Raw genomic sequence first — 20115 nt, 5'->3', positions numbered from 1 at the left:
TAGTATTAATTCTGAATGTCATGTTATAAAGACTTGTCCTTCCAAGCTACTGACTGCATGAATGAGCAGGCAACGTCATTATTCTAGTTAAGAGTAGACGCTCTGGGGGAACTAATAAATAGGAGTTGGGCGTCATGAGCCATAATTTTTTCTTTCATCTGAGAAACCACATCATGCATTTTATTCAATATATTACCAAGGCTTATAGATAAGTATGTAAGAAATACAATTACCTGTTTGAGTAACAGAGCATACACTCATTTGAATAGGTTTCTCCATCCGTTCCACATACTGGGTATAGGTTCCTTGGCCATCCAGGCAAAGGATACCGCTCACAGTTTGGCTGTAACAGAAAAAAAAATTATTTTGAAAACTTGGAATTAATCTGAAGCAATGAATTAAAACCTCCCAGAAATGCTGTGAAAATTTCAAAGGCGGATCTAGCATATTGAGAATAATTCTATAACTATGCACTAGACATAGGTGCCCAGAGGGTCCAAATGCAAACATTTCACATCATCTATTGAATCTACAAAAACAGTAAAAATAAGTTACTGGTAATAGGTTATAATGTGCAGCATATGATTCTCAGCCTCTTGTGAAGGTTTAGAAAATGCATTTCTCTGATTAGTCAGGCAACCAAAAGCAGGTAGAGCATGGCCAGCCTCACAAGAGGCCCCTTTGACTAACCTGTGTTATGCAATTGAGGCACAGCAGCAAGGTATCTGGCACCAGCCAAACCCTGCCTTAATTTCTGCCTTTGAACCAACTTGTCTAACACCAGGCCAGAATGGGGTTAATGAGGTCTGTTGTATGGTGGAAGTAATGAGGGCAATTCTTTAAAGGGGTGCCATCATTTAGATGCCTAGAGGTTGTCTAATTAGAGCCTCTTTTATACAGAAAACTAGGCAACTCTCTCCCTTACAGAATTAGCATGACTCAGTATATATGCACATAAGTGCTTAAGCAACCATAGAGCTGGTGTTAAGTGTGTGCACTTACCAGCTGGTAATGCACAAATACCCCCTGTTTCCATAAAGGCCGCCAAAAATTGCGTGCATAAATTTAGCTGCGGTCCCAATTTGTGTGCACAATTTAATAGGATAACAAGCCAATTAGTGCCAATAATTGGATTTTTAACAATCAATTATTGGCACTAATTAGATTTAATTGGATGATACGCGCATAAAGTTAGGCACAAGCTCCACACCTAAAAGTTATATGTGTCTTGAAAAAGGGGGCGTGGAAAGGGTCATGAGTGTTTCGGGTGGAATGGAGGCATAGTTTTGATTACATGCGTAATTACAGAATAAGGGTGCTCTACGCATACAATTTAGGTGCGGGCATTTGCACCACATTTTCATTGGTGCAAATGGTGGTGCCTAAATTTACGCACGACTATAACACTTAAAACTGCACTAAACTGTAGGCATGGCTTATAGAATAACGTTTTTAGCGGATTTCTTTCAGCACCAATGATTTAGATGCTATATATAGAATCTAGCCCATAACTATAATATTAGATAAACGACATGCGTAAATGTGCACCCTGCCCACACACCACCCAAACTTTGCCTATGTGTATGTCCACCTATAAATATATGCTATGTAAGATATGCATGTATCTGGCATGTATGAGTATACTCTAGTGTTCTGAACATTTACACATGTTACTGGCATGTAAATGTTTGTGTGCCTGTCTTATAGAATAACCTCAATTTGGCTTAGTATAGGTGACTGGCATTGATAGCTCTTGATGTGCTATGATGGACAGGAGCAGTACTCCAACAATTTGGGATGTACAACCAGTACTTGGCAGATTTCTACAGTTTATGTCCTGAAAATGTAAAGACAGATCAGGATGGGCTGGACTGGGCTTCAATGGCATCTCCAGAAGTTGGGAAATAAGGCTAATCCTAGGCAGATGTCTACAGTCTATTCAAAAAATGGCAAACCGACACTTGATAAACAGGAAGGAACCCTATAGAGAAAGTACTGTCCAACGAAGTAGGAAAGGGACATAGTAGTCTTATGTGGCGATTTGAATCAACTGTTGTACTGTTGGTTTTTAATTATTTATTTCTGTGGAAAGACGTTGCGACAACTACACAGTATCTATTGTTTTTTTTAATTATTTATTTGTTTGGAAAGACCTTTGCGACAACTACACAGACTCCTGAAGCAGGCATATTGATTGCCAAAACATGAGACCGTGTCAAGTCCACTGTATTTGTGCTTTGACAATAAAGACCTTTATGTATTCTACCTCTGGAGCTCCATGTGTGTTTGGTTGACCTACGTCCCTTCCCTACTTCTTAGGCACTACACCAAAAATGGCAAAGATAGGTCAGAATCAAGCATGCATATTTTATATCACATTTATATCACACGCTATGAGTGTGGGTTATATATCTCTTTGTGGGGAGGGGAAGACATTTTAAGGTTGAAATTCTGAGAGTAAAATGTTCTTAATGAGCAATACGGTTAGATTGTTGGTTTAATCGTAATCATAATGAATGTAATTATGCTGAGGCTGTAATAATAAACCACTCTTCAGACTACCGGCATGGAGTTTTGATTGAGATGGTAACAAATTGCCAGCTGCCTTGATTGTGATACCAGTGTTCACTTATGAAGAAAAGCAACCTGCACAGAGTGGCAGGTGCAGCTCTGACTGCCTTGCTGGGCAGATTGGATGGACCATGCAAGTCTTTATTTACCGGCATTTGTGTCATGTGGTGACTAATATTATGATTATTATCCACAATTTACAAATAATTTAGTTTAGTTTATTAAAATTTGATAAAGCGCTTTGCTGAAAAGATTCACATCGGTGTACAATAAAAATAGTGTGTTGCAGACAATGTTGGCTGGTTCCCTTCATCATTTATTTATTTGTAACGATATACCGCCTTAACTGTCAACAGAACACAGCGATTAACAAACATAAAATAACAAAGGGCAAAAGAAAGGAACTACAATATTTTGATAGGAAAAGTGATATCTACATTCACAACAGAACCCAAAACAAATTAACAAAGTCATACCAGTTAAAAAAAAATCATTCTTCTCACTCTCTCTCCCAGGCACCAGGAGCCCAATGAGCTTCTCAAGTCACCAGTATAGGCCTGCTTGAATAACGACGCTTTCAACCGTGATTTAAATTTCTTTATATTGAGTTCCAAAGATAGGGAACAACAAAGAAAAAAGCACTATGACGAGTTGTTTCCAATTGTGCAAAGCAAGATCCCGTATGACCATACGGTGATCATTTATGGCCCGCAGGACCCACACAGGTGATTGAGTTCTATCCAAGGGCTTAGGAATCTTGTAGGTGGCATCTAATAATAATGTATGAGGGTACTTAACAATGCTGCTGTCTGTAGTCAGGCTATTGTCATTTGTTTCAGTTTTAGACAGTCTCAACTTCTTCAGACGTCCTTGTGGTATTGCATCTAGTGCCCCGATGACAATCAGTTACCACTGTTGATTTCTTTTTCCAAATCTTTGCAATTTCTATTTGCAAATCTCAGTATTTTGTGACCTTTCTGAATTTCTTGTCTTCCATATTACTGTCTCTTGGAATGGAAATATCAATAAACCAAACATGGCTCATTTCAATGGCAGTAATGTCTGAGGTGTTATATTCTAGTGTCTGTCAGTAGGATTTTGAAGGCCCATAAAATGTTTTGCTTGATTACTTCAATCATTTTATGCATCATTTCATGCTTCCAGCAGACCAGCTTAACCTATGTACCAGGTGAGGCTCTGACCCAGGGTGCTGGAGATAAAGGATGCCAAATGACTGATCCTATGATGTCACTGGCCCTATAGGTTAAGCCCGTTTAGAGATTACCCTTGCAGCATTGTGTGTGAAGGGGAAAAAAGAAGAGCTGGGAGCCCCCTTCCTCTTCTGTCTCATGCCACCTTCCCCCCCCCCCCTCCCCATCTACCTTTAAAGGCAGTTTTCCCCTCCCAAACACAGACAGCAATTTCACCTAACACTACCCACATCAGCCCTGGTGTCTTTTCTCTGCGGCGCCCACCCCTCCTTTAACATTAACTTGCTGTTTTCACAGGGGCGTGGCATAGGGAACACACAGGGGCTGATGCAGGTATCATTAGGTGAAATTCTGTCTGTATTCAGAATGGGGAAACTGGCCTTTAAACATAGGCCGGAGAAGAGGGGGATATAGCCTGATAGAGGAAGGCGCCAATGGGAGGGTGTCAAACCAAAAGTTGGCTCAGGGAGCCACAGTCCTTTGAGCTGACCCTGGCTTCCAGTACATAAGTTCATAAGTACATAAGTAATGCCATACTGGGAAAAGACCAAGGGTCCATCGAGCCCAGCATCCTGTCCACGACAGCGGCCAATCCAGGCCAAGGGCACCTGGCAAGCTTCCCAAACGTACAAACATTCTATTATTGAGTGAGAATCCATATTTTCTGTATTATAAAACTATGAAAAGCTAATGTAATATTTTGCCTACTTAATCATGTCTGGTTCGTAGTCAGTCTGTGCAAGACAAAGATGGAACAGTTGATAATATACTAACTGGATGTAGCAAAATGCACAACCACCATGTTATTATCATTGTTGGTCTTTTCTATATTTGCCTTGATGACATTTGTTCCTAATGTATATTCTGATTATTTGCTTGATTTTGTTATTGTATATATATTGCATATTAATTATAAAAAAGATTATTAATCTGTCAGCTGAAGTTTTGGTAGATTTTTTAACAGTTTTTGATTTGAAGGCCATCTCCCTTTCCAATCAAGGAAAGATAGATCAGGATCCTATCTTAGATCTGGATCATATCCATTAGGAACAGTATTATACTCCTCTTTGGTTACAGAGGAGCGAGTACAGAAATTAACTTCTCTAAGCTCATCTTTTATGCCTCTTGACCTAGATCCCACCTTTTTAGTTAAAAATGATTGTGGATCTACTAAATTCTTCCTTATCTCAAGGCGTTGTACCAGCATCTGTATATTTTGATGTGTTCTGTCAAAGCCAAGCAGTATATTTAGTTTTAATAAACTTAAACATCCTTGAAAGAAGCAGTGGTGACCCTTATCTTGAAGAAACAGGGTATACAAGAGAACCACTTGCGAGAATTTTAGGCCAGTTTCCAATTTGCCTATGACGACAAAATTGCAGGAGAGAGGAGATAGCAGCTCAGATTAGCCAGTATTTAGATGGTAGTGTAATGGATGTTGGATTGGCTGGCTTCAGGAAAGGATCAGGCACAGAATTTATGTTATTATTGTTAGATAAAGTTTAGTACTGGTGAGATAAGGGAAATATAGTTGGATAGATTTAAGTGTAACATTTGACATGGTGGAGAGATGCCAGCACCTTGGACTGGTTGGATTATTTGAACAATGGTTGTTTTTTTCATGTCTGATGGAAACTATAAAGTACGATTCAGTTGAGACTGGTCTCAGAGTAAGAAGTTGAAATGGGGAGTCCCACGAGGCTCCCCTCTCTCCATGTTATTCAATATTTATATGTCTCCATTTGGCAAGATAGTAAGGAGTGTTGGTTTTTCTTTTTAAGTCTATCCTGGCAACATTCAACTTGTTACCTTTAAATGCAGATGGAGCATCTATATAAGAAATCTTCTTAATGTATGAATAGAGTTAGTGATTGGGTTATTACTAGTGGTTTGGTTTTGAATGTTATAAAAATCCACCATATTCTGTTTTGGGGATAATTTTGGAATACAAGTAGCTATGAGAAAAGGCATCTTACTATATATAGAACCCTCAAAGTGCTAGGAATTATGTTAGAAGAGGGTGGGGCTGGACAAAAGCACATCTCTTTGGTACTTTGTCAAGTGTATTTCAAATTAAAAGACCTGTATTTACAAGAAGTGTTTTGTACAGTAGTTCAGCAATTAGTTTTTAGCTCATTGGACTACTGTAATGCTCTATATAGGTTTACAGGTTTATTAGTTTACCCAAGGCAGGGCACAATAAAACATACATAATTAAAATACAAACAAAAAATATACAATAATTACAAATACACAACAATAACAGTCCAAATAAAACAAAAAAGGTCCTAGATACTCAAAGTGGTCCTATGCAGTAACAGTCCCATAGGCTTCTCCAAACAAACGGCATTTCAAAGTTTTCTTAAATACCAATAAGTCTTTCAACAGCCTCTTGGTCATTAGTAGTTGATTCCACTATAAATTTAAACACACATTTAAAGATGTTTACAGATTTTTATCATAAATCTCTATCAAAACTTCTATAAAACTAGAGACGTTCACTCTAAATAAATTCTGCATCACCGCACACATATGCCCAAGCAATGCCCACTCAAAAAAAAACCCCAAATCCAAAGTTCAGAACTGCGCATGCATGATACCGGCCATTCGGCAGTTTGCTCCCGGGGGAAACAGAGCTCCTCAGCTAGGCAGTGTTGGAGAAGGTTGCAAACAGTGCGACTTCCCCCAGGATACCCCGATGGGCATCAAAGCTCCCCTCCCCCCCGAAACAGCCCAGGACCGCCTCTGGAGCCATAGGTACAAAACCCCCCCACTGGGTTACAGCAAACAGGATGCTACAAATTATTAGGAAAGGAATGGTAAATAAGACCAGGAATACTATAATGCCTTGTGATACCGTGAACGAGGGCGGGCTCAGGGCCCAGATAATGTGACACCACGCAGCAGCTTAGGGTGAGCAAAATTACTATTTATTAACGGTGTTGGGTAAGAGGTTCCTGTTGAGGTCACAGGGAACAGAGAAATCAAATGCAAAACCAGTCTTTGAACAGAAGAATGTCCTCCATGGCCTGCCACTGCATGCACTACAGTCTCTTGGTAAGTCAATATTTTTTCTTAACTCTGGTCTGGTTCCCAAAGTTATCAGTGCAGTTCGTAGTACTTTTCCAGCCAGCCTGCCTCAGGCCGGATCCAATATGCAAAGCTACAAGGTCCAAGTTTCACATGGCCTAACTGACTCTTGTGGTTCCTTTCCACAGGTACCTACTGGGGCATATGCAGTTGGTCTTCACTCCTACCTTCTGGCCCTGCTTTTTATAGTTCCTGGTTTTGGCTCCACCTCTCCCATCTCATTTTCTCCCTGGGCGGGGCTAAGGGTTTTAAGGTGGCTCATATTACCTGAGGGATCCTTCTTAAGGGTGAGGGGCAGTGTTATGTATGTCCCCTCACATACCCTCCCCCTCACCAAAACCATGCCTGGTTGAGCGCCTGCAATATCAGGATCCATCTCTCGAGACAACAATCAGCATTAACGTGCTCTCGGGCCACCCAATGTCTCATCCAAAAGCTAAAAGGCCAGAGGCTGAGGAACCAGTGCACAGTGCATGCATTTGAGTCTTTATGGTGAGTCATGCACTGAAAGGGTTGATGGCCGGTGACCAATAGGAAGTGTTGCCCCATTAAATAATATTGGGATGTCTCCAGGACCCATTTAATAGCTAGGGTTTCCTTTTCAATTACTGCATAATTCTCCTCTCTTGGAAAGAATTATCGCTAATATAGGCCACCGTGTGGTCTTCCCCATCCATTTCCTGGGACAGAACGGACCCAAGTCCAACTTCTAATGCATCAATGTACACAGTAAAGGGCCGGTTGAAGTTCAGGCTGATTGGCACCAGCTCTGAGCAAATGTCCCTCTTCAGGGTCTGGAAGGCAGCTTCCAGCTCTACAGTCCAGTATATTTTTTCTGGAGCTTTCTTCTGCAGAAAGTGGGTTAATAGTTATAATAAATCATTAGTGATAACCAACGAGCCCGAGACTCATACCTGTTTTTCATCTGAGGTACTGGTACCTGGGTGATTCCTTCTATCTTCCCAATCTGGGGTCTCACTTGTACTGGACTTCTTGTCCTCCCAGGAAGCACTTTTCAGATTTGCTGTTAGCTCAGCAGTCCGTAGACTATCCAATACTGCTTCTACCTGAATAAGATGGGTCCTCCAATTCTTACTGTAGATAACAATGTCGTCTAAGTAAGTAGCCATGTAGTAACCATGTGGTTTAAGCAGGCGGTCCATGAGGATCTAGATGGTAGCTGGAGCTCTATGAAAGCCAAACAGCAACATAATAAACTGGAACAAACCCTGGGGTATGGAAAAGGCTATCTTTTCCTTAGCAGCTGAAGTAAGGAGTACCTGTCAATATTCCTTGGTCAGGTCCAGGGTTGATATGAATTAAACAGGGCAGTGGCCTCTGGGTAGCGAGTGGCATAGTCCAACATAACCAGGATATACTTGTTGCCATGGGTGGTACGTTCTAGGGATCCCATAAAGTCCTTCACCACTCTTTCAAATGGGATATTGACAATGGGCATGGGCATGAAAGGGGCAGGTGGAACCCTTGCAGGACTACTCAGTTGGCAGATCGAGCAGGACTGACAAAGAGATTAATTTGCTTGAATACATTCAGCCAGAAAAACAGAGCCAAAATCCATTCCTGGGTCTTCTCCTCCCCCAAGTGACCTCCTAACGGGTGACTGTGGGCTAATTGCATGACCCTGCCTATGGTAAGATTGAGGGACTATCAGTTGCTCTACCTCTTCCCCCTCTAGGGTTTCCTTGGCCACCCTGTACAAGAAGTCATTCTTTATTATGAAATATGGGAGTGCTACCTTAAAGGGGGGTCCTTGCCCAATATTCTGGCATGGTATCTGTAAAAGGTCCAGAGTCCCAGAGGTCATGAGTCCTGGCTTCCTCTGGCAGGATAAGCTCCAATCCCACCACTGCCATAGTATGCGATACCATGAGCATGGGCGGACTCAGGGTCCGGATAAAGTGACACCATGCAGTAGCTTAGGGTGAGCGAAATTAGTATTTATTAGTGGTGTTGGGAAAGGGGGGGCCTGTTAGTTCACAGGGGAAGGAGAAATAGCCAGTCTTTGAACAGAAGAATGTCCTCCATGGCCTGCTCCTGCAGGATACTGCACGCACTAGTCTCTTGGTAAGGAAATGCTTTTTCTTGACTCTTTCCCAAAATTATAAAGTACAGTTCTTAGTATTTCACCAGCCAGCCTGCCTCAGGCCAGATCCAACATGCAAAGCTACGAGGTCCAAGTTTCACTTGATCTACCTGATTGTTGCAGTTCCTTTCCACAGGTACCTGATGGGGTATATGCAGTAGGTCTTCACTCATCTCTGGGCCTTTTTAACCCCACTCTGGCCCTGCCTTTTATAGTTCCTGGTTTTGGCTCCACCCCTTCCATCTCACTTCCTCCTTGGGTTGGGCTAAGGGTTTTAAAGTGGCTCGCAATACCTGAGGAATCCTTCTTAAGAGTGAGGGGCAGTGTTCTGTATACCCCCTCACATGCCTCTGTGACACTCCATGGTGCAACCTCACCTTGAGGATGCTAGGAATTATTTGGAAAGGGATACAAAATAAGACCAAGAATATTATGCCTCTGTATTGTTCCATGGTGCAACCTCACTTTGAGTATATCATTCAATTTTGGTTGCTGCATCTCAGAAATGATATAGCAGAATTAGAAAAGGTTCAAAGAAGAGCAACCAAAATGATAAAGGGGATGGAACTCCTCTCATATGAGGAAAGGCTAAAGAGGTTAAGGCTCTTCAGCTTGGAAAAGAGATGGTTGATGGAAGATATGATTGAGGTCTACAAAATTCTGAGTAGTGTAGAACAAGAAGTGAATCGATTTTTTTACTTTTTCAAAAAGTACAAAGACTATGAGACACTTAATGAAGATACATGGAAATTTTTAAAAACAAATAGGAGGAAATGTTTATCATTCAATGTTGTTGGAGGATGTGGTAACAGTGGTTAGCGTATCTGGGTTTTAAAAAGTTTGGACAAGTTCATGGAGGAAAAGTCCATAGTCTGCTATTGAGATAGACATGGGGAAGTCACTGCTTGCCCTGGGATTGCTAGCTGCTACTAATTGGAATGTTGCTACAAATTGGTTTCTGCAAGGTACTTGTGACCTGGATTGGCTGCTGCTGGAAGCAGGATACTGGGCTAGATGGACCATTGGTCTGACCCAGTATGGCTATCCTTACATTCTTATGTTCATACAATGGCATGAAACGACATATCCTGGGTGATTTCAAATGAATGTACATCTTCTCTATTCATTACTGGGCCAATGCAGGAAGCTTTCATTTGAGCTGTGCACCAACATCTATGAACTTCTGCTGCATCAACCCCTTGGTTAGGAATAAAGCACCTGCTTGAGCAATCTCACCTTTCAGCAGTCTGTATATTCAGAAAAGTGAAGGGCATTTTAATGTTTACTTACTGTTAAGTAACCTTCAGTCTTAGGTACAAAGATGATCCCTAGAAAAGGTTAGAAAGAAAGAGAATGTTGATATTCATCACAGTACTTCACAATACTGCAAAGATCATTTCTGTAGATGCCTGCTACGAGAGTTTCAACACATACCAAGACATTTTTTGATTTAATATTGTACAATGTACTTTATCCTTGTGCGCAGAAGACCTAAGAAACAGTTTCATAGGTTTAACAAGCCATCAGTAACATTACATTTTATTAAAATATTCTCTCCTCAGGGTGTGCAGCACCATATTTTATGGATATATGCTTACTGTTGTGAGGAATATGAGGGTGAGAGGGAGAATGAAGGCACATGGGGGAATGAGGAGGCTCGAGAGGGAGGGAGACTGGGTAGAGAAAGGAAGGAGGCTTTTCCCCCGGGGGATTGGAGAAAAGGAAAAGACTACAATTCCCAGCAGCCCCTGAGTAGGTCCCATGGTAGAAATAGGGACTTTAATCCCCAACAGCCCCCAGAGGAGGTCAGGAGAAGGGAGTTGGAAAAACCTGTCCCAGAGAGCCAGGATGAGGGAAGGAGTTCTGAACCTGCCCAATCAAGCAAATGGAGAGCAGCTGAGCAATGGGTGTGGGGAGGAACCTATGGACTGGCAAGGGGAAGACAAGTGGGGGGAACTAGAGCAAGAGGAGCCGATGGAGACTGCTGCTTTGATTAAACTGAAAGGAAAGGAGGTGAAACAGGAGAGGGCTACTCGGGAGGAGAGCCTAGTAGAAGAAGGGAAAAGGTGGCTATCCCATGAGGGGAGCTGCGAGATCAGGTTTACCACGGAAGGGTCATGCGGGTGGTGGTCAGGGTATAATGCTGGCCTGGTTGGGGAGGGACCCTTGCCACTCTCCCTAGGTTGATTTCTTTTGAAAGGGAGAGAGGAGGAGTGGTGGTTTTGGGCATAACTGCTATACATGAACTGCTAGGAGTTTGAACCCTTTCTGAACTGCTGTGTTTGGGGAATTGTTTTGTCTAACTGCTGACACGAACTGCTGGGGAGGGTTTGAACCCTTTCTGGAGCTACTGTGTTTGGAGAATTACTTTGCATACCTGCTATACATGAACTGCTGGGAGTTTGTCATTTTTGAGCTACTTTGTTTGAAGAATTGCTTTGCATAACTTCTTATTTGAACTGCTGAGATTTTGGAACCTTTTTTTTTTAATTTTTTTAAATTTTGTTTTGTTTTGAATACTACGCTGTTGAACTGCTATGCTTCTTGAGAAATGCTGTGGTGGGAACTACCTTTGGAGGAGCAGTTTACACAAAGGGATTACAATAAAGTATAATGATCTGACCTTGCAGATTGCCGTGTGCTCTTTAGCAGTGGATTACAGCACACAGCTCAGCTAAAGGGCCGAGGGACTCAAGAGTCTCCTGGTGGTGGAGACCTTACACTGTGCAATGGAAACAGATAAGGGAACTTAATTTATCTTTTAACAAGGTAGAGGTGCATCTGTGCCCTGGTACAGTGGATAGTGGGGCCCTTTTACTAAGTCGCAGTATGCTCTACGCTTGTGCAGCACACGCCCAAATGAGACTAGTGCCAGGCCATTGTGCCTTCCTGGCGGTAATTTCAGATTTGGTGCGCGCCCATAACACGTGACTGAATTATTTATTTATTTCCTCTGGCAGTAACCGGCGCATGCCGACCAGTCACTGCATGTGTAGCGCATGAGCCTCTACTGCTAGATCAATGGGTGGCATTAAGGGCGCAGGCCAGTTTTGGGCGCACACTGGTTTCATTTTTACTGCAGGCCCTTTCCCGTCCCATTAAAAAAAAAAAAGCCATGTTTTGTAGATGCGGTAAAAACTGGCCCGGAGCGCGTCTAATACACGCACCTATACTACCATAGGCCACTTTTTACTGCTGCTTAGTAAAAGGACCCCAGTGTGACTAGAATGAAAATTGCAGAGTCATAGCCTAGAACAGGGGTTCTTAACCCTGTCCTCGGGTCACATCTAGTTTGTATGGTTTCCAGGATATCCGCAAATAATATGCATGAATGAAATATGCACGCTCTACTTCATTGTGGGTTATCCTGAATAACCTGCTGGCTGGGTGTGTCCTGAGAACCCCTGGCCTTACAGAGAGTGAGAATAGGCCAAAGGTATGATTTGATTTGATATACCACTTAAGTCAATAAAGTGTCAAAGCGGTTTACAATAACATTTTGAACAAAATATAATTAAAGATAACAAATATGATACAATCACTAAATAAGAACTAAATGTAAATTAATAACATAAATACAAACAATGCTGATAACAAAGGTAAAACACAACACAGAAAATTAAAACAGTTCTAATGAAACAGAGATTTAAAAAAAAGAGAAATTAAGGCTCAGAAAACCAAAACTAGTTTAATTAAACAAGTCTTCAAGATTTTATGAAGATTCTATTTCTAGTAGAAGTTAACCTGACAGGAAACAAAGAGGGAAGTTATAACAAAGTTGTGACGCAAGAAGAGAGACTCCTTAATTGCAGAGAGATTAACGTTTTGAAGTATGGACAATTTATTTCCCATAGAACTAGCTTATGAAGATAATTGTAAATAATTTTTGTCCACTTCTTTAAACTTAAGGACTGAGTCTGAGGAAAATTGACAAAGCTGAGGGATTACATCCCTAAGTAAAGTCTCAGTTCTAGATATCACAGACCAAATGTCCTTTAAAGTTACTTTTTTTTTATCAGAAATAGGAGATACGTATGGCTGTCAGATGGAAAAGGTACCTCCTTAGGAATCAGCAATGGGGTCTGGGAAGCATGTCCATCATCAGGAGTTTGCTTCTCAAGAGTTCCAGAATGAACCAGTAAACTTGGCTGAGGTGGAAGCGTTCTTGCAGGAGGACTCAGGGAGGCCCCTTTCAAGGATGGACTTCCCAATACACCCTTGGGTTCAGGATTACTCATCAGCTGCCTGTCCACTGCATTTCTTTCTAAGATAGGGTCTGTTATTATCAGAGAGGGTCTGTCTGTATTCTGCATGCTAAGCATATGGTTGCTGTGCAGGGATCTATAGTAGCCCCACTTGTTGTAGTTTCTCAACAGTAATTGTATTGGTGTTCTAGGGTCTAGTGTAATACTTATACATAAGAACATAAGAGTAGCCATACTGGGTCAGACCAATGATCCATCTAGCCTAGTACAAGTACCTGGCAGAAACCCAATTAGCAGCAACATTCCATGCTACCAATCCCGGAGCAAGCAGTTGCATCCCCATTGTCTGTCTCAATAACAGACTATAGGTTTTTCCTCCAGGAATTTGTCCAAACCTTTTTTAAACTCAGATATGCTAACCGCTGTTACTACATCCTCTGGCAAAGAGTTCCAGAGCTTAACTATTCGTTGAGTGAAAAAATATTTACTCCTATTTGTTGTAAAGGTATTTCCATGTAACTTCCTTGAGTGTCCCCTAGTCTTTGTACTTTTGGAACGAGTGAAAAATTGATTTACTTCTACTCATTCTACACCACTCAGGATTTTGTAGACCTCAATCATATCTCATCTCATCCGTCTCTTTTCCAAGCTGAAGAACCCTAATCTCTTTTAGCCTTTCCTCATACGAGAGAAGTTCCATCCCCTTTTTCATTTTGGTTGCTCTTCTTTGAACCTTTTCTAATTCCGCTATATCTTTTTTGAGATAAGGCGATCAGAGCTGAACGTAATACTCAAGGTGCGGTCGCACCATGGAACAATACAAAGGCATTATAGTATTTTTGGTCTTATTCACCATCCCTTTCCTAATAATTCCTAGCATCCTGTTTGCTTTCTTGGCAGCTGCCGCACACTGAGCAGAAGATTTCGGAGTATTATCTACAACACCTAGATCTTTTTCTTGAGTGCTGACCCCCTTGGTGGACCCTAGCATCAGATAACTATGATTCGGATTATTCTTTCCAACGTGCATCACCTTGCACTTGTCCACACTAAATTTCATCTGCCATTTGGATGCCCAGCCGTCCAATTTCCTAAGGTCTTCCTGCAATATTTCACAGTCCGCACATGTTTTAACAAACTTGAATAGTTTTGTTTCATCTGTAAATTTAATCGTAAGACATCCTAAGATGGGGAAAGTGACTGATAGGGAAGCTAAATTGAAGGAAGAGTCGAGAGGAGATGGCAGTAAGAATAGGGGAAACAGTTATTTGTAGTTCTCCTCCATCCCAGTGTTCATCAGTGCCAATAAGGTATTCTTGAAATGGCTGTGGGTTGAGGTATTACAGGGGTGAAGCTAGGAGGCAGGTCTGGGGGTGGAGTTGGGCAGGACTAGGGCATGTTCTAAAATCTCCCTCTCGTTCTATTGTATGTTCATTGAAAATCAATAAAGATTCGGGAAAAAAAATCTCCCTCTCAAAAATTGGACCCCCTTGGCAGTTCTGTGTCTAGTAGCCATGCTGAGAACAGTGAGATACCCTTTATTTTTTAAAATGATTTAGTAAGTTTCAAATTAATCAATTATAACAATACAATAATCAGAAACAACATCCACCAACAGAAATATCATGAAAAAGAAAATTGCAATTAATAATACTAGAAAAAAAAGAAACTGTTGGAAAGTCCCGTTAGACCACAATAAAGAGGACAGACAAGAAAAACAGAAAAATGTCAAAGGTAGTCAAAAGCCATAAACATAAACAAGAGAAAACAGCAGAACAAAAAAGAATCCATAATGCTAATCATTACACTCGGAAGCAAAAAAAAAATACTCAAGCAGGCAATGTATCAGAAAGGAGCAGCTTCAAATGAATTGGCTATCCCAAAATATAGCTGTTCCCCTGATATTAAGTAAACACTTAGAAGGAAAACAATGAAAAAAACTGAGCTTCAGCTTGGAGGGCTTGAAGCCACAAGGCCAGTAAACAAACCAAGAAACATCTGGAAAAATAGAGGAGTTACAGCCTAAACATTCACAACACAAAGCAAATGTCATCACAAGTGTAGATGGAAGATTATCAGAAACTAAGGATGTCTGGAACAACTGAGAAGCATCGAGACCAAGGCTTTTTTTGAGGGGGTACTTGGGGGTACTGAGTACCGGCACCTTTTCCACTGTCTGCTAAACTTGACCCATGGTTCTCATATTTTAATGAAAGAGCTCAGGTTCTACATACAAATTCTGCCTTGTCATAGATTCTATGACTGGTTGCAGGGGTCCTGACTATTGTAGGGTGGGTCCATCAATGATCACTCCACCCCTGAAGGGTGGCCTAGCATTTGAGTACCAGCACCTTTTTTGCTAGACAAAATGCACTGATCGAGACCATCCAGCCCTTCACTTTCTTTACTTAGCCATACCTGTGGTAAGGATGAACAAGGTACAGAGAAGTGGCTGCTTCATGCTTGGAGGGACTCCTGAGTGATACTTTCCATCTGGTGCCAGGGTTCTAGAGTTCATAATCCCTGAAACATTCCAAACATTTGTACAGATTATTTTATGTCACAAGCGCACAGTATTCTGCAGCAGGTTCAGCCACATTAATAAGCTTGCTTGCACCTCAGAGACCTCTACAGCTGAAGCTAGACTGAATTTGTAATGTCAATTGTCCAGCCTAAACTCACACTTAACTTATGGGCCAATGCTCAGAACTCCAATACTATAGCGAACAGTGTCCAGGAATAGCACAGGAACCACGCAGAAATATAGGTCCCCGATGCTCAACACTAATTGCATGCAAATAATATGCACACTGTAAGACCAAAAGTAAGGGGGAGGAACGTGTATAAGTAAGCGTGTCTCTTGTGCGCATGTGGCAGGCAAACCCGGAAGTGAAGCATACATTGGTGCTGTTCCTCTGCACCTTTAAATATAGGCCTTTCAAATTTATTTTTCACTGAAGGCTTATATTTAAGTGCAGAAAATAGGCTCCAACGTGTGCTTTCATTTTCGGCTTTGCTTGGACTCGCACACATGTGTTTCGCACTCCCAGGGCTTAGAGGCTTCCATCTACTTCTAAATTCAATACACCCTAATGCCAGATCCGAGCTGGTTTGCAGCTGTAAGGGTGGCTTTGTTTTGTGCGTTCTCCGAGCATTGGGAAGGGAATAGGAAATTATCTTGTTAACACCCTATATTGAACTACTATTTCAGCTCATCTTTGGCTGCTGATTTGGTTTTGGCCGAAAGCTTTCGGACAGTTAGTGGCAGTTTTGATTGGCCTCTGTGTCCAGCATTCCCCCTGCAGTAACTGCACAGACAGATTCCTGATGGCATGTTAATGTGAAGCACAATTAGAATGGATTCACCTAATGCCACCTCTGGTGGTATTAAGTGTACCAGTGTTAAGTGCACATTTGACAGTGTATATATTTACTGTCCACTAACTGCAATATGAAGTCCATACCCAATTTTCACCCATGCTCTGTCCAGTCACCTCTTCATCCCATGTAACCAGTCAGATTTAGATTTATTATTATTTACAACCTGCCCTTATTCAGGGTGGCGAACAAAAGAAACATACATAAAAATTACATACATAACAAAAAACAATAAAAAAAAACATTATCAACCAGCACCACATCCAGGCAAAGCAGTCCATAATCAAAAGAAGCAACAATGGCAACTGTCCAATATAGTCCATACTCCCTAGGCTTAGAAATAGGACAGACTTATATGCGTTCCCATTTATGCAATAAGCCTGGCCACTTACCCACTGATTCTATATAGCGCGCCTAAAGATTGGTGCTGAAATCAGTGCAGATTCTATAACTGTGCATAATTTAACAAGCTCAACAAGCTAATGGGCGCTGATAACAGCACTTAACAAGCAATAATGAGCACTAATTGGCACTGATTACAATTTAGGCGCACGACTCGCTAAGTTTATTCTGTAACAATGTGTGCCGAACTTCTAACACGTGCAGGCAAAACGGGGCATGGTTATGGGCGGGAAAATGGGCATTCCAAAATTTACGCGTCTAGTAATAGAATATGGCCCAGTGCGCCTAAATCAATGCGCTGGGATTTACGCCACATTTTCATTTCATAGGCACCGATTATAGAATACGCTTTGTCAGCTCTGATTTCAGTGCTGATGTTTTAGGTGCCATATATAGAATCTCCCCCTTAAGGGCTGACTATCAGCACTTAAGTGGCCAAATTCTGACTCTGCACCCAGAACACCCCCAACATAGCCGGCTTTTGAGTTTGGTGTTAAGTTCGATATTCATTGGCTCTCAGCCGGTTAAGTGCTGCTGAATATTAGTGGCTAGCCCTGGTCAGCAGCTGGCTAAATTGCTTTGACTATCAGTCCCACTAAGCCTTTGAGCTAAGTAAGATGTTGGGATCTGTAAATATTTAATAGTCAATTCTTGTTCTGTATATTTTACTTATCAGCAATTACTTAGTGTAAATACACATAAATAGGAGGCATTAAGTTGTTGAGAAAGCTAGATCTGGCAGATACTAAACCAGCTGGGTTTTATCCATTAGAGCCTAGGCTAAAATTGAAAGCAGTTTGGTAGGTGGATAAGTCACTTATCTAATTGGATAAGGCCACCAGAAAAGCAGGGAATGAGGTGGGTAGCAGAGATGCAAAGTTGCCCAGTTCCAGGAAGGAGATTTTAGCACAGTCCTGGATTTCTGACCACCCAATCCTGATGCACTATGGGAGTTGCAGTACTGATTGCAGTGGGCAGGATCAGGCACCACACTGTTTTGGGATGTAATTTAAAACTAAGACTGGCCAAAAAGTCTGCAGTCTGGAACTGGGTAATTTGGCATCTTTGGGGTAGGAGAGAAGCAGGATGGAACGTGCTCAGTTCCAGGTACAACTTAGATTGCAAGCCCATTTGGGCAGGGAAATAACTTGTGTCCCTGACTGTAACTTGCATTGGGTTCAGATTTAGGAAATCATGTAGTAAAGCAAAAAAATCCAAATCGTATTGCCATTAGGAAAACTCCATAGTAGAAGGGAGGGATGTGATATTTCATCACATTCCTCTCTGTCCTCTAGATGGTGCTACAACACCAGCCTGCTGCAGGACACAGCCCCATTTATTCATATACCAGTAGCAGGGGAATAAAAGCAACAGCACCCTTTAAAACAAACAATCAAGGCTCAGCCAACAGTTGAATAAATCCTGAAGAAACCCTCTTTTCATTTGATGTGTGTTTAGAGGAGAAATAATTGTTCAGCTCCTCTTCAGTCACTGCGGTTCTGCTCCTTTGTCACAAACCCATGAAGCCATCCAGGGTCGCCGAGAGGGGGGGCAGGGGGGACAAAATTCCATGGACCCAGGCCTCTAAGGGGGGCCCGGCGCCACAGTCCCACCCGCCCTCTGTTGTCGACCGTCTGCCACCAGGCTGGGCCTCCTGCATTGAAATCACAGCGCCTCTCACCTCCGTGTGAAAGCGCTGCAGGCAGCATATCGCCTCCCTTTGGGCCTCCTTCCCTCCCTGTGTCCCACCCTCATCTGAAGTAATTTCCGTGAGGGCGGGACACAAGGAGGGAAGGAGGGCCGAAGGGAGGCGATCTGCTGCCCTGCTGCCTGAAGTGCTTTCACACGGAGGTGAGAGACGCTGTGATTTCAATGCAGAGGGCCCGGCTCGGTGGCGGACAGAGGGGATGGAGGGGGTGAGCGGCGGCCTTGTCCTGTGCTTGGCCCAGTCTCTCGGCAGCCCTGAAGCCATCACACAAAGCACAAACAAGGGAAGAGAGGGCGCTGGGAGGCAGAGTTTCAAAAACAGGGGGCAGAGCTACAACACAGATGCACCATGCTTATCCAAAAAGAAATAAAAATGATTTTTCTAATGAAGTACTGGCCAGAGCACGGGATGATGTTTGTCCTTTCTCATCTGTTTAAATATTCACAATATTCCAACTGACTGCTTCTTTTCTTGCTAATTAACGTGAATATTAAGAAATCATGAACAGAAAAAAAAACTTGTCAAATTTTACCTCACACAAGAGTCCTTTTACTAAGCTGGGGTAGAAGTGGGCCTGCGCTAGCGTTAGTGCGAGTTTTTCATGTGCGCTGAGGCCCCTTTTTACCACAGTGGGTAAAAAGGCTGTCTTTTTTCTGGAAAAGAAACAGCCATGTAGTAAGTGAACCACGTGGCCATTTCGGAGGGAGCACTACCGCCACCCATTGAGATGGCAGGTAAGGGCTCCCATGCTAACCTGGTGGTAACTGCTGCCCGATTACCACCAGGTAAGCACCGGCGCTACAAAAATAGATTACTTTTGTAGCGCCAGAAATGGCGTGCACTGGGGGATGGGGGTGGGAACTACCACAAGGCTCCTGCGGTAGCCCGGAGGTAGTTCCGGATTGGCGCAAGGCGAGCTTGTTGCCATGCACCAGCGCTTTAGTAAAAGGGCCCCAGAGGGCAGCTTTCAAAGACACAACTCTATAAATAAGTACCTCCTTTTAGGTGCCCCAATGCCACACCAGTGGCGTAGCTACGTGGGGCCACGGGGGCCTGGGCCCCCATAGATTTGGCCTGGAACCCCTGCCAACAACCCTCTCGACCCCACCCTCCCCCGCTGCTGCCGTCACCGTCGGCTACCTTTACTGGCGAGGGCCTCCAACCCCTGCCAGCCGAGGTCCTCTTCTTCCAGCGCAAGGCTTCGTTCTGTTTCTGTGAGTCTGACGTCCTGCATGTACAACGTGCAGGACGTCAGACTCACAGAAACAGAATGAAGCCTTGCAGATCAGCCAGTGGCCGCGTTGATGGCTAATCCGCAAGGCTTCGTTCTGTTTCTGTGAGTCAGAAACAGAACGAAGCCTTGCGCTGGAAGAAGAGGACCTCGGCTGGCGGGGGTTGGGGTCCCCCGCCAGCAAAGGTAGGCAACGGAGGGGGGTTGAGAGGGTC

General features: G+C 42.7%; 1 long non-coding RNA gene across 1 annotated transcript; it reads right to left on the bottom strand.

Moving 5' to 3' along the window:
* Window positions 1-312: 312 nt before the first annotated feature.
* On the bottom strand, window positions 313-15700 carry LOC115463790. Its single transcript, XR_003941081.1, has 3 exons — window positions 15600-15700; window positions 10267-10304; window positions 313-343 (listed from the first exon to the last, which is right to left on the bottom strand). It is a non-coding gene; the product is annotated as an uncharacterized LOC115463790 (long non-coding RNA).
* Window positions 15701-20115: the final 4415 nt, after the last annotated feature.

This window comes from Microcaecilia unicolor, chromosome 2 (genome assembly GCF_901765095.1).
Source record: "Microcaecilia unicolor chromosome 2, aMicUni1.1, whole genome shotgun sequence".
NCBI classification, from domain to species: Eukaryota; Metazoa; Chordata; class Amphibia; order Gymnophiona; family Siphonopidae; genus Microcaecilia; species Microcaecilia unicolor.
Note: the sequence above shows the minus strand (reverse complement) of the source record. Positions and strands in the feature narration are given on the sequence as shown.